Raw genomic sequence first — 25548 nt, forward strand, 5'->3', positions numbered from 1 at the left:
GGCAGGACCTGATTTGCCTCTGCCAGGAGACTCACGCAACAACCACTTTCAGCCCAGGGCACATCCTCAGGGCCACGATAAAAGCTGCTAGCAGCATGATGATACAAATATTCTGCATACATGTAATCTGGCTCAGAATTCATCCTGGTTTCACTTTGCTTTTAATCTCTGTCAGCAAATAACTGCATCAGGAGATATGCAATTATGGGCTATTTACCTCAATGACTACAGCTGCAGGAGCCATACTGGCAATCCTCACTCAGAGGTCCCTAATACTGTGCAGCAAGGCTGGGACAGATCTTTTGAAGAGGAGCTTCTCCTGGCCACCCCTCCCCAGCCTCTCACAAAGGCAGCAGGGTGGTATGCATCATGGCAGCACAGGGAGAATGGCCTGCTTTGTCCCAGCATGTCCACCTTTGAGTGCTGTCCCCTTTCTGTCCCCTTGCTGTTCTGCACCTGCACATCCTCTCTCACCCCATGTGTGGCCCCATGGGCAGCTTGACTCTTGACACGTCTCCTCCAAGGGCTATAGTACCAGGTAAAACACTTCCTTATGACAGGTGTGCACGAATGTAAAATTCCCTGCTGAAAAGCAAGCTTGCTACAGAGTGCCACCGAGAGCCTGGCAGCCGTTCTACTCCAAGGTGAAAGGGAAGGAGAAATGGGTTTGTGAAAACAGCCAAATCAAACAGCAGCTACTACCCTAACGGGCAGTCAACTGTAACAGTTATATAAGCTACAGCCACGCTCTCCGCTCGTATCGTGGGTCAGTCCAGAGGGGACACAAGATGTTGACAAAACCCACAGGGCTACGTGTTTTCCTTTTTTTCTTATTGCATATTATTATGTTTAGTCTCATTATTTATCAGAGCATTTTTTGAACTTCAGTGTCTGACAGTGGAGGTGACTTTTAAGGACGCGCAGCCTGGCTTCAAGGGTAAGCCTTATTTCACAAGGAATGAGTGTTCCTGACACACGTGCAGGTGGAAGGAAGCCAGCAGCCTGCTGTCCACATCAGGCAGGTGACTCCATTTCACACAGCTCACTGTCACACTGAGCTTCTTCAACTGACTATTGAGTAACGAGAAGAAGGTTTTTGAGGGACGCCAGGAGGGTTGTATGAACCTTTCAAACATCACTCCCGTGTTTCATGTTGAAAGTGACATGACCGCCCATCATTTAAGGGGGGATTTTCATCCTCATTTATGCTGCTACCTTTTTTCTGCTTGATAAAACCACGATGAAATCTAACCCCTCATTAATGTATATCATACATTATATACTGACTGCCTTTGAACACTGACCGCTGCCAAACAAAAGCTCTGCTTTTTTGAGAGGGCCGTTTAACAATAGCCAATGATAAATACCTTTTCCCTACACAGCAATACTAATGTGACTTCATTTTAAAGCAGGATGATCACCTTCAGAGGTGAAAGCGCACTGCTGGCTCAGTGCCCGTGCAATTCTTGCTTTCTCTGCTAGGATTTCCAGTTAACCAGTGGCAACCAGGATGGTGCGGTTTATGTAGACATACATCTACTGGGAACCAGCCCAAAACCAAACCCACATTTTGTGCAGCCAGGAAAACATAACTACTGCTTAGCAGGCCTGTCTTGGAAAAAGGGTGGCTCTGTGGAAGAAAGGATGTTATCCAGCATGCTTTTTAGTTCCTTGAACACGAATTTCCTGAATTTCATGATGACTTTATCCTTAAGAACACCCCCCCAGCACACTGCATGCAAACACCACTGTTGTGGCAGAAGCGGCCCCAGCAGTGGTGGCAGAACACTGGTTAATTAAGCTTGATTTGTTGCTGATTAACTACATTATTGGCATCCAGAGGAGCTCATTGTGGTGGTGTGGTTATTTGCCAACATACCAAGTAAGGAAATTTTGCCTTGGAGGAGCCTACAGAAGGAAGAATAATATATACATGCATAATTTAAGAACCAACGATAATTTTTAACTCTTATCCCCTGAGAAATTAAGCTTTCCTCATATATCATATTATTTTAATGAAGGCACCGAGCTCAATATTGGAGAATAGTTCTATACATAACAGGAGCTGGCAAAGGGTATGCCCATTGCTTTTTACAAGCATTATCCTAATGGAAAGGAACTACTCCAAATGGCATGTAATTAGAGAAGAAGGATGCAGACTCCATCCAGTCATTACAGTAACAGAAATTCGCTGTAGTGTTTGATTAACCTAAGAAAGGCATGATGATGATTTCACCATATCTACTCTTGCCTCCTGGCTATAAGAACACAACTAATGTCAATAGAGAGGCTTGCAGTCGAAACAGCAATTGCTGTGGCTATTAAAAAAGTTAAAAATATCTTCCATTCTTCCTGCCTCCACCTCCGCAGTTGCTTCCTGTTCTTTTTTGTGTTCTCACTCTACTGTGCTGCTGCCTGTCCTGGATAATAAACACAGTAAAAGGAACAAAATAATCTCTGTAGTAAAGCACCTCCTGCTAAACACCTTTTGAAAAATCACAAGAGGAGACATTGTGCTACAGCCACTTGTTGTCTGCTGTATGGAGGCTCTGCAGGAAGCCAAACAGTGGCAAGTTGGAAGCCTTTGGTATTCAGAGATAAAATCGGAGCAATTCACTGCTATCTTTTACAATGCTGGTAAATGCTCTTCTGAGGGCAGTGACACAAACCCCTACATCCAGCTGAGGACTGTAACCTGCTCACCTCAGCCACATGAGCTCACAGTACAGCTCTAAGTCAGGCTGCTAAATGAGAAGCTGTTGTCTCAGACTCCTTTCCTTGAGGGTATATGCTTTTTTTTTTTTTTTTTTTTAAATTGATTCAGGTGGAATTGGAGCAAACCAGAAAAGAGCAAGATAGCCTCATTCATTATTATGATTTTAACCAATGAGGCAGTACTGCACACAGGACATGGGGAAGGCAAAGAGGTGCCAACCAAGCAGACACAGGATGACACACGCTAAATGGTACCTTGCAATGCCTGGGAAAACAACATTTGTCACATTCAGCTGATAGTCAGTGGCACCATCTTTCTTTATATCAAAAAAATGATGGAGCAGCCTAACATCACACACAGCAGTGAATCTGTAAGGGCTTCTGCCTGCCTAACCCTAATAAAGATAAATGCAGGATAGGAGCATGGTGGTAAAATCGTATACCTATAAACCACACCATGTTTTCTTCAGTTTCCACCCAGAGCTGCCAGACAGCATTAAAAGGCACATCTGAGAAACCACCCAGGTTACAGCAACTTCACCACACTAGATCTGATCAGGTAAAACTGAGAGAAAAATTTTGCTCTGGCTCTTGCTTTGTGAAAATGGAGGTTTGGGTACTATTATCATCTCCATAATACAAGCCTCAAACCTCACCTCACTAACTTAGAATCCTGAAGTTCACTGTATGACCGGAGGGTTCCTCAAGACAAAGAGAGATTCTTACACCTTCTCCATCTACCATGTGGATACACTTGAACAAAGAGTCTGCAGAGTGGTTTCCGTGGATGAAGAAGCCAACTCATTCACCAATTCAATACGAGATCTTTCTGCAGCAAGAAAACCACCAACAGCTGTGCTGCACAGTGGCCTATTTTAAGAATAGCTCATTATAGATAGTCTGTCCCACAGGTGTCTGATGGTAATAGCTTCTCAGAATTGTTCTTGCAGCCAACACAGGTGTGTAAAATTCTCTCACACTAACAATTTCAGGAATCACCCTCCTTTCTTCTATTAGAATTGTTCCCTAATAAAGGCTTTTTCAAAACATGCATTTATATCCTTAGATTCAACACTCTTCTATCCTCAGCCCCTTAGAGGGTGGTTAAGACTGCATACAGTTTTTATACTATGTTTTAAATGTGCATTTTCATGGGCTTAAGAACAATTTCATTCTCTTCCTCTGAATTCTCAGAAGTCACAAAGCTGATAAGACAAACTCTAGTGTCTGAGACTCAGGAAACTTATCTGTGTCAGAACCCAACTGAAATCAGAAATACTTCCTTAACACAGCCAAACCCAGAAAGTAGTTCAATAAAAACTCTCCTCTCAGCAGTTTTACAGTATTTCTCATTTAACTGAACTAGAAACAGAGACCCAGCATGTCTTACTTTGTAATTCCCTTCAAAGCTAATAATGATATCAAGAATCAATTACTGGAGCCATACATAAACCAAAACTTTGTTTTTTGTGACTGTGGATCTCTGCAAGGACACAAGGACTTCACAAGCTGTTATGACATTCCTACTGTTGTTCTGGGCCAGAAGCTTCCGGGGCTAGAATTCTGGACTTCTCATTTCTCCAGATTTGAGACAGGAGTATTTACCTTTTCATTTTATCATGTGACCACAGCAACACATACTGTGGGGGAGGCACTGGTAAAGGACATTAACTTTGACATGAATTCTTGAATTATCATTCCTCAGGATGATTGCAAAATTACTTAATGACTATCATTACCATTAATTGCAAGACAGCTCAAACAAGATATATCTTGCCTGGGTTTAACAGAGCCTCAGGTTTACTGAAGCTGAAGCCTCAACCACTTGCTCAAGATCAAGTCCTGAGTAGTGGGACTTGCACTGACCATGGCACCTACTCCTCCACGTACAGTTCTACATTTCATGCTGCTGCTTCACACTGCAAGAGCAAAATATGCCTTCAAACTTTGAAGGAAAAAAAAAAAAGAGCATACTGAACAGTCCCAGACAATTACTGAATTTATCACCTACAACCCTACTCCTCACATCAGTCTGTGCTCCTCTCTCCTTCCCCTCAGGGCAGCTTCATCTGTCCTTGCTCAGGCTGCCAGGAATTTAACCTGCAGATGTTAGAAGCAAGTGGAGGTCAGGCTGTTCTTTGCCAAGGCAGAGCTGTGAGTGAGCAGAGCTCTAAACAGCTTTGCCCTTGTTTCCAAGTCATCCGGAGGGCGTGAAAACCCATCACTCACAGCTTAGAGCTTGATTACTGGACTCACATTGAACACAACGCCTGATGCACAGATGTCTACTTGAGTGAGTGAGAAAACACATGGCAGCTTTTCAGCTAGAATGAAAATCCAGGCAACGTGATTTATTTCCACATGGGATCTTCTTGAAGATAAGCACTGGATACTTTACCAGCTGTGGATATACGGTCGGCTTATTACCACAATTTATTTTCATTTACATCCTATTTATGGACATGATTTTTACTATGTCAAACTATGCATACATACAGGATTGCAGACAGACAGACAAACACAAATAAAATTGGATATGCGCTAATGTAATAATAGGCATCCTGCATAATCTTGGCGATTAAATCTAGGCTCTGAAATTACAGAAGTCTGAGTCTGAGTCTCTAAAGTGCTGGATAATCAGAAATGCCAGCAAAGCCAGTGGGAGTCAAAAGTTGCCCAGTACTTTTGAAGAGACAATTCCTTTTTTATTTCCTGTTCTTATGCAAGAAAAGCCAGAAGGACTCAAAATATTCTCCCATTTTGCTGGATGGTATATGTAGGCGTAGGAATACATAACATTTGCACCTTTAGCAGGCAAAATACAGAGGAGAGGTAGGAACTGAAACTTTTTCCACCTCTTCTTTAAAAGATATTGCAAATGAAGAACACAGAAAAAATGATAGAGTCTAACACCAACAGTTCCAGTACTTAAGAGCTTTCTTTTATAATCTCATAATTACTATTGAAAATTCTTTGCGTTTGTTAGTGTAGGAATCTGACTTTGGAGATCTACTTTTGAAAGATTACCAAAAGGTATCAAAAGGGCTGTCACCTTGCTGGATTAGTGCCATTTAGCATGTGCTGAATCTATAAAGAGGTGAAGCAGTCTGCTATCTTTGCTCGAGCATAATCTATAGAAACAAACAAGTTTATAGAATGTGATGCCGCCAGCATTTACAAAAAGCAAAACAAAATAATAATTATGATGATGATGATGATAAAACAAAAATAAAAAAAACCCACAACTCTAGCAAAAATAACCACCTTAAAGTTGAACCAGTCTAGGAAGGTTATCTATGTGAGAAAAGTACTCACAACCCTATGCTTTTCCCTCCAGACCTGCTCAGCTGCTGGTCAGCACCAGCCAGATAATTACTACAGTTTGATCCTCACTGCTTCAGCTCTATTCACTTTGCTCCCTAATCTATTAATTTATTAACAGCTACAAACCACAGACCTCGGCAGCCAACAGAAAGCTGTTGGGCTTATACTATTACAAGTTAACAGGAGAAAAAACATCTTTGCAAATGCAGACTGTCATAAGAGGTGGTTAGAGAGAGACAGATGTTCAGTCAACATTGCAGACGGGCTGGAAAATCCCATAGCATCACTCCAAACTTCTTACCCTTTTCCTCTCCCCAGAAGTCAGACAACTTGCTCTTTTTCACCCACTATGCATGTTCTATACCCTAAATTATCCGGCAAAGGCTGGAATGCTTGGAAAGTAGTAACCCCCTGCTGATCTTTTCCCTGGGCAGCAAGTAGATCAAGTTATTCAGGTGTTGAATTTCAAGGCCAGTGTACTTCAGTTCCCAGCTTCTCCCACAAAACTGGAAACGGACCTAGTCTAGAACAGCTCACTCTGGCAACACTTCTTTCACACGAACTCAAATTGTTTTATTTGTTACACAGAATTATCTCGAGCACTGCAGAATTAATTCTGGCTTGGTGGAAAGGCAGTAAACGGTACGATAAGGTAAGAGCAGCTTGCTTAGAAAAAGACATGCAAGGGGAAGCAAGTTGGTTGATCCGTATGATACAGGCCAGTGTGCTGGCCCTCTGCCTCCTCGACCTAGGCTTGAATGCTCTTCCAGCACAGATTCCCCATCTGTCTCTTCCTGTGTTCTCTGTGCCAGAGTATTTCACAGCTTCATATAGCTCAAGGCCAGGAAACTGTTCACAAGAAATGGATGTTTTTAAACAGTGTTTTGCATCATGTCATTTGAAAGACAATTTAAACACTGCTTAAATATTTGTAAAGTGGCCATGCTCATACTTCTCGCTGTCCCACACTGTACATTCAGCTTGAGCATTCTAAGCATCTCTCTGCATTTCTAAGCCTCTAATGGGTGTTTTTTTCTGTAATGCTATAAGGTGATGGAGAGTACAACAATAATAACCGGGCAGCAAAGTCTTTGGCTACAGCAAACAAGGGCCAGCTGAAACACAGCAGCTGTGGACACAAAAACAACAAAAAAAAGCTGTTTCCTTTTGAAAGACCTGAGGTAGGCAGGGATCTCCAGACAGATATCCTCAACTCCACTGCCAACCCTTAAATAAGGTCTGGAAAGGGGAGGATCCTGGTTCCACCTCTTTCAGTCACTCAGGTACATTGTATGCACCTGAGCTCTCCTGGGTTGGCCCTGCCTTCCACCAGGTGCTCAATCACTGCTTCAGGCCATGACTTAGTGTTTCTGCTACATTTCCATCTTCTGATTATTATTTTTTTGTTGTGGAACCTCTGTAGGGCTGATTTTTGCAATGGATGACTAAAATCAAAACTATTAAAAAAAAAAATACTCTCTCCCACTGTACAGAAAGTATTTTTCTGAGTAGGGCTATAAGAAGAAAAAAAAAGAAAGTGTAGACTTAACTTAAAAGTGCATATGAACAGAAGGGGAAAGCCCATTTTCCCAAAGATTGTCTTCTTTTAGTCACATACAAGAAATCTTTCCTCAACAAAGCCAGAATTAGTCATGAAATACATATGACTGACTGATCTTTTCAACTGTCAGAAATGAAGAATTTCAAATAAAAACTGTGTGCCTATGGAACATTTATCCCTGTTAAATCTTGGTTGCGGAATTCATCTTGGGAGCGCATAAACAAAATTCTACGCTGAACACACAGGTCAGCCTTCAAGATGGGGAAAGAGAAATGAAAGAATACTGTATTACTTCAGGGGTAACGTATATGGCCATGTACATTGCTTCAAAATACTATGCAAGACTAAGCTAATGGGTCTGCCCTAAAACACATTTAACTCTCTCTGTAACTCCATTGTACAGATCTTAGGAAGAGCCTGAGTACAACCTTCTAGAAAAGAGGCACTTTAGTACTCTTTTCATTTAAGATATGAGGATAAGTTGAATCATTAACCACTTAGCAAAAGGATCAAGGAAGAGTGCATAAAAATGATTGCAAATACAGAATGGAGAAAGTAATAATAGGACCTATTGGGGGTCGTCTTCTCTGCAAGTTTTTGCCACTTAAGTCTTGCAGTAAGTTATTGCAAAAAAAACCACATTAAAATAAGTGGGCTTGAGGCCTTCACACAGTATAGTCTATCCACACAAAGCACACTGGAGACTGGCTCCAGATTTGCAGAATTCACTGGTACAACCAAGAAATAGTGTTGAGCAAAACCCCATGCTCAAGCAAAAGCACATCCTGAAAGCTACTCTGTACAGGCAAATCCCTGGTAGATTTTATGAAAGAAACACACCTTAAAGAAGTCAAAAACCGTTGCAAGGAAAATGCTATCATACTGTTTAATCAACTGATATTCCTGCCATAACTTAATAACTTATTGTGAATAATTCCTTCTTCACAGATTGTTCCTCCACTCCTGTAGTTTCTTTCTGGCCACAGGCATCTGTGAATTTTAACATTTTTATTTGTGAGTTCATTACCATCATTATCTGCTCTTTGGAATAGCAACATTGCTCTGTACAAGCCAGGAGCACTTCAGGACCATCACTAAGGAATGGAGAGCACAAGTATTTAGAAGAGCATTCTGCTGGCTGAATGAAGCATCGCTGCTAAATTTTCTTCTCATTCATTTCTTACTCATCTGCCCTAAATTCATTCTGAATCAGCTGCCTACAGACTGGATGACTGAAAGGATGTTGTTATTTGCCTTCCTGTCAGAATGGCAGCTACAGTGCCTGGAAAAAAAAAAAAAAAAAAAATCACAGCAATTTTATGTCTCTGGTTGGATACTACTGGTAAAAAGCCATATTTAAATTTCATATAAACTACAGCAGCTCGATTGATGAGATTTTCATCAATGAAATTACAGTCTTTTAACACTGGGTCAAATATCACCCATCTAATTCAGGTTTGGTGTTTTTCTTTTTTCTGAGCAGTATGTAAGCTACAGACTAATGTACTTCTCACACTAGCAGGTGTGGCAGTGATTGCTGACTAGCTGAACTCATGTGGTGGTTAAAAACCAATTTGATTGCAGATGTTGGATTATAAATCGCACTGAAAAAGATGAAAGGTTTAAGCAGACAAAATAAGAGACAAACTGAGAGACTCATTAGTCACTAGAAGGCAGGCTGTGTTACTGGAGAAGCAACAGCACATGAGTTGTCTTAGAGCATCAGTACAGATCCAACTGATGAGTAAACAATGAATAATGTTTCTTACACTGCTCACTATTAGTGATTATTATAATTGAATAGCTAGCTATTTAAAAAAAAATACCTGTTATTAGCTTCTCCTTTTTAAATTTTATTTTACTTACACCTAAGTTTTTTTTAGGAGTGGCTCAAGTACAACTTGTGGGCTCTCTCCCCTATCATCTGCCTCTTTTGGTTGGCTACTGATAGGGACATCTGCTCATGTACTTGCAGGCATGTTGCTTTGGAAGTGATAGGTACCTACACATACCCTGCATTCAGGAACCTAGCTGAACCCCTTCTGTGTGCTGATTAATACAATCAGTCCACTTGCTCTCTTGTTTAGGAGCAAATGTGAGTGTGCCTATTGTCTGTCTCTTCGGCAAACCCTCTGCCACCTTCCAGCATGGAAAACTGTAATTCTAAAATAGGTCATTTTATTATAAAAATACATTTCCCAAGCAAAGTTCCCCTGAGACACTTCATAATAAGAACATCTTTTGAATTGAATAAATATTGTTCTGCTATTTCCCAGTATCAACTGCACGTATTTCTATGATAATGCCCAAGTACAGTCCGGCTGGAAGCAACTCTTGAAGTACATAATTTAATACAGGAATATTTCCAGTCGAAGCCTTCTATGCCTTATGATAGAGTTCTATTATCTGGCTGACTTTATTGCTCTGTGGACAGTTAAAGTGGCCCCAAGACTTGAGGTATGAATTGTTCCCCTGATGTTAATGTATGTACCAAACCTAGCCAGGGAGGTAAAGGCCTCTCTCCTCACCAAAACAAAGACAACTTCTGTGTTAGTTTGTATGTCTGGTGAATGCAGGAGGAAGCTGCTTACCCCTTCCATTTCTTAGGCATCAAGCTAATCAAGACTAAAATAAATAAACTAAATAAAAAAATAAAAATAAAAATAAAAACGAAGGCTAGATTCATTCCTGAATGAATCAAAATGAGTCAAAAAGCCCAAGCCGCTAAATTAATGAAGTTAATCCTTCTGCAATCCTCATTTCTTAAAACTTTCCTCTGCGTCTCCTGATTAAACCTGCCTGACTTCTCAGGAAATGAAGAAACAGATCTTAGTCCTCAGTCATATTTTGCAGCACCTTCTTATGCATTTCCAGCATCATTAGCAGAACTACAAGCTGGATTTAGCCTTATGAATCTTAGGCATGGGGTAAACAGCACCAATCATGCTTAGTCCTAACCTTAAGTCAGCATGAACAGGTATAGGTCTTTCAACTCAGTTCAGCCCCCTGCAGAAATAGATGAATGCACATTTGCAATTCATAATACTTATTCTTATGGCATAACCAGGATTACTTGGAGGGCTGGAAGGAAGTCAGAGGCCTGGAAGTCTGGTCACTTCGTTCTGCCATGCCACTGACTGGGGTAACCATCAGAAATACCACTTACCCTTGATCTGAAAATGTCTTTGTTGTTCTGAGAATCGTCAAATGTTACTGTTGCATTTGTAATTGGAATACCTGTCCCTGTGGATTAGATAGAAGCCTGTAAGTTCTTTTACAGAGCACTCAGATAATCTTGTAAGGCTACTGCTTTAGCTTGAGCAGAAATCTGGGTTCTCATAAACATATGCAGATATTTATAGCCTTCTCAGTGGCTTTTAACAGATACCACCTAATTATTAACCTCAGGGGGAGGATTAACATTTTCTTGTAATAAATATGGAGATGTTGTAGCATGCTGCAGTATTATAAAACTTTCAGCTCTTGTTGTGAAATACCAGACTTTCAGGGTGGAATAATTCTGTCATCTTGTTTCCATACAGCTCTTCTCAGAGTATCATCTTTCTGACAAATGTTTTGTCACATTACTTCTACCCCTTCCAATGCCACCCAGCATGCTTCTTATGTTTTATCATTTCCCTAATGACTCATCTGTAGAGCTAAGCCTATCGACTGTGAAGTTTTTCATGAAACTGATGCTTCAGAGAAAAGAGAGTGACATTAACATTAGAGACCCATAAATTCAAGAAGTTAAATACTAAGGACTGATCATCCTTAGGTCTTTTTTAGCCTATGGGCTAGACAACCCAGCTCAGCTCTCCTGGAAATGGAAGACTGACGGGACTTTTGTACTTCTTCATTTTCTGAGCTTGGGGCACGGTGATATCCAGTTTATTCTTTAGTGCACAAAGGCCATCCTAAAAGCTGTTCCAACCTGCATCTTTGATAGCCTAAGAAAATCAGAATTTGCTAAAACACAACATGACCCCTCATATCATCTTTGTTACACATCACTAAGGTGGAAGATTTCCTGTGTAGTCCATTCTACTAACTTTCCAAATTTACTCTGTTGTTCAGTGCTGCTTTGGGAAAGAGTCCATGGTCAGAGTCCCAGGGCCCTGTGTGAGTGGAGGTACCTTTCCTCAAGTACTTGGCGGACACATGGCTTTGTGCGCTAAGATCACACTGACAAAATAAGAACTTATCTGAGGTAAAGAACCAGTGCTTTGAGTTAAAAAAAATGTACAGTCTTTTTAATAAAAGCAAAATGATTGCACAAGAGTAGAAAAGAGTAGAAGCAAGCAAACGTCTGTGCATTTTTAAAGGCGTACTTGCTACCATGAAACTAACTGCTAATCAGGGGCATCTGCACAAGAAGTGGAGGGTCTTAAATCTAATAGGCTGGCAGAGTGCTAACCCTACAGTGTGTACTCCCTCCTTAGTGCTCTTCACCCCATCATGCAGTGTGCTGATGAGTCACTCTTGTGTTTATGGACTTCTCTGGTCTGGCTGTGGAAATTCTGTGTTCTACAGATTGGACCTATGATTAATCCATGGGCAACACAAGCAATTTGAAATTAAGCAATGCTACTGCTTCCAGGATCAGAACTTCATCAGTCTGCAATTAAGATTCCTGTCTAGTGACAGGCTTAATATCTATAAAACAGATTTTAAAATAACCATTTTCTTTCTTTCCTTAGTAGTGATTGTGACTGCTGCCTAAGAAGGTAATGAGAAATAGCTCAGAATACACTCTTCTCCATGCCCTCAGGAGAACAGTTTCATCTCTAGAGCTAAACAGTGATATAACTCAGCTGGGAAAATGAATTATCATCATCTTCCAAGTGCTACACACTGGGATTCCCATCTAAGAGCTGCTCTGCACTGTGCTAGCCACCATATTTGCAGATTCTAACAGATTAACAAAGAGCCAGGGTTTGGGTTTTCCTCAATTCTTGTACTTCTAGAGAACAGGGGGAGGGAGACGAGCACAAAAGGGAGCAAACTCAAACCATGCCACACTTCACTAACTTATAATAAAAAACAAAAGGAAAAGTAAAAATAACAGGAGTTGCTGACAATTACAACCACAGATATTATAGGTAAAGACCCTTGGTTCTGGGTTATTAAAAAAGTAATAACAGAACCTTCTTGCATGTTTGTTAGATGTTGACTATCGTGATAGCTTCCTTACCTGCCAATAAGTTCTGTAACATAGGATTGTGGAGTTGAGATGGGGAGAGAAAAAGAACACACTTTGTCCTCTCTGGACATTCTTTATAGAAGATGCTACAGTAATTCATTGCAATATTTGTAATTGTTGGCATTTTTCCCTCCACTTAATCATTTTTCCCATGTACATGCATCCACTGCTGGCAGAGGACAAAGCAGGGCACAAAATGATATTATGCTCATTTCTAATCATCACTCTTTTGGTCTCCATCCTTCCTGTTTTCTCTTACATTCACACACTGCATGCAGTTACAAGTATCAGTGATGTGCTTTTCTCATATTTACTCAGCAGCATTTTGACACTACTGCCCTTTCATATGTGCTGCTGATTTACAGATGTGAACACTTAGCCCCTGCCTCCAAGAAACGAGTCACTCGACTTTAATAAGTAACTGATCTGTGATTAAAAAATTAATCAGTACAAATCTTTCTTTCTGTAGAACTGTTAAAGAATTCAAAGTCCATGTATATAACAAAATACATACGTAGCCTTTTTCTTTTTCTTACTGTTTGTAGAAGTAAACTGTGGCCAGAGACTCTCAGAAGCTTTCCCTGCAAGAAGGTAATTTAACTTGATTCAGAATGTATACAGAACATTTTTTTTTTTTTTAACCAATAAATACTATCAGTCTTTGCTTTGTTCTGTCTCTTAAGAAGTTGACATTTACCTGAGCAAACTGATGTACCCCCAAATATGAGAGTAGTTTAGCCATCTTGTCACATAGTATCAATGCTTACAGACAGTGCATCCAACTCCTATCCTATGATTAATAAATAAACAATAATGGCTGAATTTTGGTACATTTCTAATCTTCCATAATAATGCCAAACTACTGCCAACAATCCCTCATGCTAGTCATCTTTTTTGGCCAGTTATGCTATTCATACGTACACAGAGATGCAGACTGAGGAAAGGGCTAATGCCTCTATCTTGGTTTTTCAGCTGACCTTATCCTGAAACCTAGTCAAGCTGGAGTTTCACTTACTTTAACTACACAACTATTTTTGAAGTATTCTGCACCAGTTCATAACCCTAGAAGACAAATATGAAAGTTTTATCAGATATGAAATCATTACATTTCATGAAATAACATCCAGGATTAGCCTCAAATCCACAATTGCAACAGATTCAGCCTATGTGTCACCTCTGTCCTCAGTGTAGGTTTTGTAAATTAAGGAATTATGCATATCTAGAAGAAGAGTCATACAAGTTACGAGATTTTGCTCTATAGCTGTAGGGCTACAAGCATGTCGTTTTTCACACCTGCGTCAATTTCAGAAGCAAACCACAGCCAGAGTACTGTTCTTAGTATAATCAGCTTCCCCTTAGTTTTGATTGCAGCTAATGGATGTTGTTCATGTTCAAAAATAAATGTTGCACTACTGGCTGTAGGACCCATTTGACACACGTTACTACTGCAACATACTTTTCTTAGGAAATAAACCTAGCTATACCCACCACTTGTCTCTCCTTGCTGAGTGCTCTTCAGCTGACATTGTAACTGTGAGACTCATAAAAACACCATCTTCTGTCCATCATCGACTAGCAGAGTTAATCACCAGGCACCATTCTTAACACCAGATTGACCCAAGCTGGTCATGATAACTCAAAAATAGTTGAGTTTTGGAACCAACCACTCTATGGAGAGATCTATATGCTCTTCTAGTGGCAAAACGAGTTGAAGAGAAGATGCAACATTGAGAAAGGAAAGTTGTAAGCAAAAAAAGAAAAACCAACCAAAAAAAAAAAAAAAAAAAAAAAAAAAAAAAACAACTACCCCAGTTTGGGAGAAAGAGACAGCATTTGAATAAGAAGGAAAAGCTGCATTCCAGGTAACAGAAACTCAGAATTTCATATAGGGGAAATCTACAGTTAAATCCACAATAAACAATTTCTAATATGCTGACACCAACGTGAAAAGAATTTCCTGCAGTTCAAGGGCTCACAGGGTTCTGTATTCCCCTCAGATATTCTCTGATATCTTAGCTCAGTAGATATTTTTACCCTTTTAATAGGCACCTCCCTCATTCATCACTGTTAATACATCATGCAGCATTTTGTATAGACATATTTTCAGGGACTAGGATAAAAAAAAATCCACAAAAAATCCTTTGTGGAATTTCAAGAGAGTTCACTGTACTGATATTTAAGCCACTACATGATCAGAATTTACATTTTCTTAATTCCACCACTGAAGACACTCAGACTGAAACCTGCCATATTTATTCATGCAAACAAATGCTACTCATAGAATCACCTCACTTAATGGAATGGTTTGCCTGTATAGATAAGGACTTTTATCTTGCAAACTGAAACACCTTGAAGGAGGAAATGATGGAGCAGTATTTAATCCAAAGATATTTTATTTATCTTACTGAGGTTCGTAATGGTATTATCACCATGCTCCACAACAGTGAACAGACGACATACTGGGAAACTATGTTGATAAGGGGCCTTTCTATTCCTCTGCTTGTGAAAGGGCAAATACCCGGCTTTTCTGTGCTACTGAAGTGCCACAGGCATGCCCAGCAGTAGCCTTACAAGCAATGCATTTGTTCGTAGTCCCAGTGTTTCTTCATGAGGCTTACAGGAAATGATTCTTGCACTTTCTAAGTGGTATTAGTTAGAAAGCAACTGACTCAATGCTGCGTTCAGCACAGCTACACACACACCAACACCCTCACAGAGCTGCCCGACTGTGCCTCTGACACCGCCCTCCCTCTGGGCACACCGGTAACCCCACAGACAGAGGGGCTGTCAGCTTTACTAAGCCAATTCTGCCTCTATAGAAACCCCAACAGATCTCACTTCAGAGAACATCTCCCACCTGCAGCTTTTCAGTCCCCTTTGGGCCGCTGCATGCAACCAGACAAGTTGACAACGTCCTGCCAGAAGCCTCTGGCCCATTCTGTCAGGCCATGTGCTTTCTAAAGAAAACCATCAACCCAGGGCGGAGTGCAACTTGGACAAGTAAAACTCAGACAATTCAAGGTCAAGACCTGCAACATAGTGACCATGCAGACATCAGCCTTGGCATCACGCTGAGTGAGGGCATCACCCTCCCGTGTAAGGCGGGAAAGCAGATCTCTCCCTCACCAACGCTTGGAGGCACAGTTGAATAAAAGCAGCTATGAAACCATTTCACTGCAGTGGGCACTTTCAGTTCTTCATTTATGCTTTACTCAGTATAACTTCTCTTCCAGTAAATTTCAAATAACCTAAAGGTTACACTGACTGAGAAGGAAAAGGACACTTTTAGCATGGAGGAAAAACTCAGTTGACTTGCAGAGGGAGAAACACAAGAGCTTGACTATTGTTAGCATACTGCAAACTCCCTGGAACTGATAGGACAGGGAGAAAAGCCTGAATACAGACAGATCCAGAGTGATGCATGTAGGAAACTTTAGTTTAAATACTCCTTCCAGGACAGGCAAACAACTCCTGAGAAAAGCCTGGCTTGCCCAGAAATGCAGAGATCACAGACACACAAGTTCCCACCGCGTGGTCGTGGGAAAACAAAGTTCATACTGCTGGGTGAATAGACAGGGGAATACTGTGCCCGATGTCATTCTCTCTGCAGTGACATTAATGGCAGCCTTCCTGGAAGCCACTGTGCCGTGCTGGTGGCTGCACTTTGCAGGCGGCCACTCTGGGGGCCTGGAGAAGAGCAGCCGCTTTTCCTCTGGAGCCTTTGTATTCCTGGGAGAAACCAAAGGAGCGCAGCCTATTTATCTCATCAGAGACAACACTAAGTGGCTATTTAATTACCGTCCTTAAATACTTGCACAGAGACTATCTGAAACTAGAGAGCTATTTAATCTGCCAGACAAAGACATTAGGAGATCTCATAGCAAGAAGATGAAGTCAGAAAAGTTCAAACTGGAAATAAGATGCTAACGTTTGACATAGAGATTAACAATAAGAGCCGGTTACCCAGGAATGCTGTAAATTCCCCATCGTTTAAAGTCATTAAATCACAGCTATTTGAAGAGGCTAGTGGGCCAGGCCTCCAGTTCACTGGGGAACACTCTGTGTTTTGTACTATACAAGAGGTTAGGCTACGAGATCACCATCAGAACTCTGTTAAGCCCATTGGCAGCACTGCTGTCTTTTCCTGGGAGAAAAGGAAAGAAGGATGAAGGAAAAAAGTGTTAACAAAGCCAAGGCCTGCATGGAGAGAACACAAAAGTAGGTTGAGCTGCAGACAGCAGAACTTGGTAAAATTCACTGAGTTTGGCTGCTGGCTTCATTAGCAGCAAGAAGAGGCCCGTTGGGGACTTACTACCCCAAACCAGGTTGCTCCAGGCAAACTCTCAGCAAACCTGGGCGTCTAGCTAAAAGGGGTGAGCGGCACCGGGCAAGCCTTTAACGCACCCAGTTATCTGAATGCAACCCAGCAGGCCAGAAACCGAGCAGGTGAGCCCCCGGCTGGCACACTGCAAGCGAAGCTGCTGGAGCCCAGAGCTCGCGGTCCACCTGCGCCGCGCTGCCGCCCACCAGTCGCTGCGGCCCGGCGGCAGCTCGGAGCGGGCCACGAGGTCACCGTTCGGCGCTCAGCCCCGCGGGGCGGCGGCAGGTGTGGGGGCCGGGCCGCCCCGACTCGCTGCGGGGACTCGCAGGGTCTTCTCCCGCTGCGCCACCGCGGGCCGTTGCCGTGGCGACCGCAGCGCTGCCGTGGCGATCGAGCCGAGCATCCCTCCGGCCGGGCCGGACTGCCGCAACCCGGCACGGCGGGTGGGGCGAGGGCACGTCGTTATTATTATTAATTGGTATCACGATCAAAGTTTTCCGCACTCGGGCGCGACGAAAGCGCGGGAGCCAAAGTACCGGTAACAACCAGCAGAAGGTGGGAGGGGCCCCCAGGGCTGCCCGCAGCCCTGCTCCTCTGCGGAAGAGGGCATCCGGCCGGGCACGGCGAGCAGGCGGCCCTCGCCACGTCCGGCAGCCCCGGACCGCCGTTCTCGCTCCACGCTTGGGCAAATGTGCCGGGGGGTGGAGGTGCTCCCGCTTCCCCCGCTTCTCCCGCTCCCCCCGCCCCTTACCTCCGCGGCAGCGCCCGGGGAGCCGCGGGTGCGCCGCCGCCGCGGGCAGGGATGACCTTGCGGAGAAATTCATCATCCGGCCAGGAAAATAAGCCCTTCCTCAGGGTGCGCGGCGGTGGGAGGGCGAGCGGAGGGAGGAGGGCTGCGCCGGGCTGCCCTCCCCGCTGCGAAGGTAAGGGGGAGGCAGCCGGAGCGGGCGGAGAAGAGGCAACGGCGGCGGGAGCGGCCTCGAGCAACCGAGTCGAACCGAGCCGGGCGGGCGGCGGCACCTCCCGGCCGCTCGGAGCTGAGGCTGCAGGCCGGCGTCCGGCGCGGGGAGGCGGGGAGCCCGGCAGGGCAGCGCTCCCCCCCGCGGCCGCTGGCGGAGCGGGGCAGCCCCGGGCTCCTGCCTTGCCGGTGCCAGTAGTCGCGGACGGGCGGCTGTTTCCGCGCAGGCACAACCCAGCTCTTACGGTCCCGCAGCCGCCGGCCCGGGACGCGGGGAGCTCCTGCTCTCCGTCGAGGAAACGGAGCTGAACGAGAGGCCCTGGTGCCGTGGCGGAGACACCGGGACGCACCGGGGATCGCACCGCATCGCCTCCGCTCCGCCCGACGACCCCGCGAGCCGGCTCGCTCCCGTTCCCAGCGCAAAGCTACCGGCGGCAAAAGCAGCCGGGTGGCTGCTCTGCAACAAAAGAGCCAGACCTGCACGTAGGAAATCCACCAGTCCCATCCACCTGTGCTTGTCCTGCACGTGTCAGTCGAGGAAGTGTGCCGCCAGACTGCTATCTAGGCACCTAACGAGCCGTTTGCTTGCGGGGTCGTACACATTTGCATGTGGGATCGCAGCTTATGCAAATACTGATGGACTCTTGTCACGCTTTCAGCTCGAATTGTTGTTTTTGATAGGCAAATTTAGCTACCACTGTGAAGCGCTGTCCGGTCTGCCTGCGGCGAGCCAGCAAAAAAACCCAAAAAAAAAAACCAAAAAAACAAAAAAACCAACACCCAACAAAAGCAAAACAACAACAAACAAAAACCAACACCTCCACAAAAATACTAGCAAGAAAAACATTTTGTGTTAGGACTCATATCTGTCTGGAAATCTCTGATCTAATTGCAATCTATTCCCACCAGTGTGGAATTTTATCTCTATCTGCTGCAATCGCAGGAAATGGTTCTGCAGTGCCAGGAGATTGGAGTGCAGGTTTTCAACCAGAGAGATTCCAGCTCTTCCACTTTCCTTTATGGAAATTCTGTGGGAGAAACTGTGAGGAGAACTCCTGTATTTACACTGTTTTGTAACATGGAAAAGATCGAGGAGCAAAAAACGACAGCAAGCTAAAAGATTCAACAAATCATCTTTTGATATCTAATAATCTCAAGCATTAATAAATCATATTCCCTTTATCCGTATTAGTGGATCCATATGTTATTCATTGCACAGTAAAACACCCTCAGGCTCAGTTACTGATTCTAAGTCTCTTTGACTCGTGGGTTACATGATGGTTGCTGATTCATGGAGTTTCATAGGGCTCCATTTTAGGGTGAGTTCTTTTTAATGTTTTTAACAAACGTCTTTGACGCAAAACTCAAAGGTATAATAATAAGTTTTTGAAAGACATTAAACTGGGAAGAACTGCTGAGTCTCTTGAGAGTAGAAAGGTCTTGCAAAGAGATCTTTGACATATCAGAGGTCTAGGCAGTCCCAGCCACATGAAGTTTAAAAAGTGCCAGATTCTGCATTTGGGATGGGCCAGCCCTGAATACACATATGCATTGGGGGCAAGAGGATGAAGAACAGCCCCAGAGAAAGGGATCTGGGGTTCTGGTTGATTACAAGCTTAATTTGAGGCATTAGCGTGCCCTGGCAGTCTAAAGGGCCAAACATTCCCTGGGGTGCACCAGGCCCAGCACTGCCAGCTGGGTGATGGAAGGGATTGTCCCACTCTGCTCTGTGCTGGTGTGGCCTCGCCTGGAGCACTGGGTGCAGTTTTGATCACCGCAATAAAAGAAGTACATAAAACAATTAGAGTGTCTAAAGGAGGGCTAAGAAGATGGGGAAAAGTCTAGAGGGCAAGACGTATAAGAATTAACCAAAGTCTCTTGGTTTGTTCAGTTCTGATAAAAGGAGGCTGAGGGGATGCCTCATGGCAGCCTACAGCTCCTCATAGGGAGCAGAGGGGAAGCTCTGAGTTCTGCTCTCTGGTAACAGGAACTAGACCCGAGAGAGAGGCATGGAGCAGCATCAGAGGAGAGTCAGGGTGGGTGTTAGGAAAAGGTTCTAAACCAGAGGGTAATTGGGCCCTGAAACAGGCTGCCCCAGGCAGTGATCAGGGCCCCAAGCTGCTAGAGTTCAAGAAGTGTTTGGACAAAGATTTGAATTTTGGAGGTGTGGACCGAGGAGTTGGACTTGATGATCCTTGTGGATGCCTTCCAACTTGGGATATTCTATGTTTCCGTGATTCTTATGTTTCCTACTATGGAGTGTGCAACTTATTTCCCAGCACTGGCCACTGAGGTCAGCACATATTTATGTAATATCCATGCCTGAATGTGGCTTTCTGTCTTTAACCATGGAAAATTTAAGCTAGATCTTCAATAACTGCCATCAACAGCTGCTTCTTTACATATGCCAAAATAAAAAATAAAAAAAATAGTAGTTTTAAGAGCCTGAACATCCAAACATTGAGAACCTCACTGGAGGGGGAGAGTGGGGAGAGCATCAAACTTCATCAGGAAAAGCAGAGATGTACAGTATTGGCACAGCCAAGGGTTCCTACGAATCTGACTCTACTTTGTTCTTGTTACAATCTTGCCCCTTTTTTGGTGCTTCAGAGGATTGTTACAGAGCCTAGTCCTTACCCTTGTCATCTCTGAGTCTGGAATCAGATCAGGCTGACAAACTCTTCTCATTATTCTCTTAAATGACATAATTTTTACAGAAACATTTCCAGACTTCCTAGAATTAATCCTGTTGCCATTGATATTACTATAGAAAAGTTTCCTCTTTTTTGTTAAAGAAAAAGGCTGGATGATGCAATTTCCTTTATTGGCCATTGGACTTTCAGGAAGAGGTAGCTGCAGACACTTAACAGGCCTTGCTGCTACAAAGACATCCTCAGACATTAAGAAGGCAGTTATTCTGGCTTTCCTAAACTTTCCTAAGCAAAAAAATTGCTTATTCAAATTCCTAATACAGATCCTTTCCATTAATCATGCCTTCTTCCCTTAGCCCGAGATACTAAAATCACAGTCTTAGCACTCAGTTAACCAATTAATTATCTAAGCTAGCCAGACTTTTTGCATCATCTGATGCAGCTTTAACCCCACTGCCATCTTTCCCTTCCAGCATCTTTCTCCCAATTCACTGAAAGAATATTAGTGCTGTTACCTTCTACAGCAACTTTTCCCACCTGGGAAGAAATAACACACACCATGGAGAGGTGAGAGTCAAGCTTGTCTCCAGGTAGCCCTTATTTGCCACTGTTTGCAAAGAGAGAAATTTCATCTGTCTTAATATTTATAGCTAATACTTCCCTCTTTTTTGGAAATCAACTTTGGGGTTAATTGAAATTGAAACACGATAGCATTTTATCTGAACTCATCAGGAAAACATTTGGGCACTGTTTTTGAAGCACATGAGCATGAAGTGCAAATCACAATAGTTGTCTTATTTTGGCTTCAGAATTGCAGAAAAAGGTCCTCCATGTGTTTGACACAGAAAATCTTCCCAGTCTTTCCAGCTGAACCTGCATGACTCAGTGACTTCCAAGGCTGAATAGTCAATTGCCTCTCTTACATGCCTTTGAAAATCTTCAGGAGTAGTCTGCCTGGTTTTACCAAAGGGAAACCATACTTGACCAACTTAAAGAACTTCTTTAATGAAAAAACTGGCCTGGTAGATGAAATGAGAGCAGTGGATATGATCTTCCTTTAATTCAGTGTGGCTTTGAGGCATTTGACACTGACTCCCCTAAGATTCTCATAGAGAAGCTGATAAAGCATAGGCTAGGTGAGTAGGCACTGAAGTAAACTGGAAGTTTTTTGAACAGCCAGGTTTTCAGAGAGTACTGATCAGTGCCAAAAACTAGTTGGAGACCAGTAGCAAGTGGTGTACCCCAGGGGTTGATTCTGGGTCCAGTCCTGTTCATGATCTGGATAAGGAACAGAGTGCACCCTGTTCAAGTTTGCTGATGACAAAATTTGGAGGAGTGACTGATACACCAGACTGTCTTGCTGCCATCTGGGGGGACCTGGACAGGCTAGAGAAATGGGCTGACAGAAACCTGATGAAGTTCAGCAAGGGAAAATGTAAAGTCCTGCACCGAGAGAGGAATATCTCCATGCACCGGTATATACAGGGGTTACTCAATCAACTGAAAAGCACCTCAACCACTCTGTGTTTCTTTGACTCATTTCATATGACAGGAAGCTTTTGGTCAATGTGTTGTGGTACTAATATTTTCACCCTTTATGTCTGTGTAGTACATTTGGGTATAATTAATTTCACATTGTCCTATTCCCGTTTCACAAATATTCTATATATTCATTACTGTGATTCTAAATGTGAAACAGGCCATGCAAAAAAAATAACCCTCTGCCTTCTCAACAAATTAAAACTACCATTTGATGAGTCAGTAATTTATACTGTTTACCTCTTTTTATGTCAACAAAACTGAGATCTGGAACAACACATAATCATAACGATTATAGACATAATGAGCTCATTTATTACGTACTTACCACATGGTATTCTGGTGCATATTCAACAGTAATGATGTCAAATAATACAACAAAAAAACTATCTGCTCAGATAACCACAGCTTACTGGGAGCAATAAATTAAGCTAATGTGGTACCAGATACATGGGAACTCTGGTTTCAGGGCCCTGTCTCCAGTTATGTTATGTTAACTGTGTATACCAAATGTCTTTGATATTTTCAGAAGTTCAGGAAATAAGAAAATCAGCCAGAGCACCTTCTAGGAGGTGGTTGTAAGGGCTGCAGATAAATGTAAATTGAAATTAAATAATCTCAACAATGCATTTCTATGAAGCAGGACTGCTATATATTGCTTGTACACTTGTACAGATTTTAGGTACTTATTTGTTCTAATCACCAGTCTAGTTCTGCCTACTTCCCTGGGTGTCATCAGCTGGCTGTGGAAACACATTACTCCAGAGGGAAACATCCTTTAATAATGTTACTGCAGCTACTTTTGTGCTCTCACATTTTATCAGGCAAGATGGAAGCTTCTCATGGAATCAGATGTAGAACGGCTTGGGTTGGAAGGGATCTCAATGCCCACCCAATTCCAACCCCCTGTCGTGGACAGAGCTGCCCCCCCACCAGCTCAGGCTGCCCGGGGCCCCGTCCAACCTTGAGTGCCTTCAGGGATGAGGCATCCACAGCTTCTTGGGCAGCTGTGCCAAGGCCTCACCATCCTCACAGTAAAAAGCTTCCTCCTAATATCTAACCTCATGCTACCAAAATAATTATTTCCCGGGCTGCTAACAAGACAGTTTATAACTCATGGTAGCTATCCCTACTACATGGATTTTTATGCTGATTCATATTACAGGAGAGATAAAAAGCAGATGTAGTTGATGCTGCAAGGTTAGCAGATAAAAAATATATAGGTGTAAACATGGAGAATAAGTACCGTACAGTACGGTATCTAGAATGGTAAGGAGTGGAGATGAAAAAAAGCAGACGAGAAGCAGAATATCCAGTTTAAATGTAAAAAATATTATAAAAACAACAACTGCTGACATAAACTGTATATCAGTTTAGAACCAGCTGCCTGAAAAGATAAAAAAAAAAAAATCTGGAATTAAATCAATATTGTCTCTAAATTCCTCAATGCTGCCCTGAAACAGAAAGATTTGCATTCATTCAAGATAGTTTATAAAATGAAATCTTAAGTGTTCCTGTTTCCAGTATTTAGTAATTCTCACCAGAATCCTACAAATGTATGCTATCAAGTGTCTGTGATGTATTTGTGTATTGTGAAGTGATGTTCGTTGGTATCACTGAATTTGTCTGTGTGCAAATTATTCTTGAATTATTAAAGAAAAATTGATTTACTTTCTCTTGATCATTCTAAATGTTGTTGTATCTATTATCATCATCTATCTGTAAATCACCTATCATATTATTTCATCTAAAATAAAGACATCCAATCTTTCCAGGTTTTTTTTTGGCTTTTTCCTGCTTCTATTGTATCTTATACCCAGCCATGGGTCTAACAACATTACTGATACGAGACACTGGTAATAACTTCTATTAGTCTAAATAAAAAGGAAATAAATTAGTTGTAGCTCAAACTTAGCTCAGTGTAGCTCTGTATGGAAGCTAAGGTGGATCTTTCAAAAGGCTTGTTTTGCTTGTTTGCTTTTTCTCACCACAGAAGTAACTATCTCCATTTGATCAAGCCAACTCATTTTACATTTCCTGAATTTGCAGTAGCTCAGGCCTTTTCATTTCTGTCTCAGGACTATTTTTTGCTAAAGCATTCATGCATGCTGTAAGCAACTCAGTCTGTTCACACTGGACACCCTCATCCCCATGTGCAACCAAGCCTCTTTCCCCAAGTGACCTCAGTGCACCTTCACCATGGGCTCCACCACAGCAGTATTCAACCATAAAGTTTACACTGGCTTAGTTTCACTTGAATGCACAAGGTTTTCCTGTGAGTTTCTCCCACACTGTTTGTCCTCATAACTCTTTCTGCTAGGGTGATTTTCCACTCTTCCTTAGTTTTTGCTCCTTCTAAGTTTTTCCTTGCTACAGGCAGCATCCAAACTCTATCACTAATATCAAAGAGTCAGACATGACCTGTTCAAGCTAGGATTGAACCAATTGCTCTGGGATATGTGCAGGATCCTTTCTGTACAATCCCAGCTTTTTATGGCAGGCAGATGTACGGAATGCATTTTGAGATGGATTTTCATCACCATTCTGTGTGCAAGTCCCATCTATTAGCATATCCATTTTGGTTGTTTGAATTGTATTAGGAGTATCGACATACGCCTTCTTTAAACGTGTGGATTTTGTTGTAGTTTGTTTTTTTCCTTTGGAATTTGGGACATCCCTTCAGAACATGAGATAGGCAAGGTGTGGTGAATCAAGGGTACTCTTGCAAGAAATATCTCACGGTTGCAGAGCAAGAAATCATTTCCCCTGTTTTTAAGGAAATGCGTAAATACTAGAAATTGTCCTTCTGTTCAATTCAACCGACATTACCTTCTCTAAAATATCTGCAAAACCCCCCTTTTTGCTCTGACCCCACTATTAAACATACAAACAGGCCTCATCCTTGTAAGTCTCCACTGAATCACATTTCCCCAAGCTCTTATGGGAATGATCTCAGGTCTGATTCTATGATATTTTTCACCCACCATCTTTTCTGTAATTGTGCTAAATATTTCCAAGCCAGCTGCTACCTTTTCTCCTCTGTGATAGCATCCTGATGGAGAGACTACAAAACCTGAAGCCTGGGGCTGATTCCTGCTCATTATCACACTCAGCTGGTGTGAGATCCTGGACGTGGTCATGGAATGCAAAGCCAAAGCTAAAAAAATAAGATGAATCAGTCTTCTTTCCTCCACTACTTCCATATCTTAAATGAAAACCAGTGAAGTAAAGTTCTCAGTCATCATGGTCAATGCTTTCTGTGGGTATACACAAACA

The 25548-nt window shown here is 42.6% G+C and overlaps 1 protein-coding gene across 2 annotated transcripts in view; it reads right to left on the reverse strand.

Annotated features, from left to right (window-relative positions):
- The window catches only part of GPRIN3 (GPRIN family member 3), a 35463-nt gene extending 16447 nt beyond the window's left edge, over nt 1–19016 (reverse strand). Inside the window, exon 1 of one of the 2 annotated variants that reach the window (XM_085222268.1) lies at nt 18560–19016. The gene's annotated coding sequence lies outside the window, so the exon portion shown is untranslated. Of the gene's footprint in view, nt 1–17875; nt 18515–18559 lie in introns of those variants that run through there. The other variant, XM_085222267.1, reaches the window with a different exon arrangement.
- Between the last annotated feature and the right edge of the window lie 6532 nt (nt 19017–25548).

The sequence above is a fragment of the Meleagris gallopavo genome, chromosome 4 (genome assembly GCF_905368555.1).
Source record: "Meleagris gallopavo chromosome 4, MGAL_WU_HG_1.1, whole genome shotgun sequence".
NCBI classification, from domain to species: Eukaryota; Metazoa; Chordata; class Aves; order Galliformes; family Phasianidae; genus Meleagris; species Meleagris gallopavo.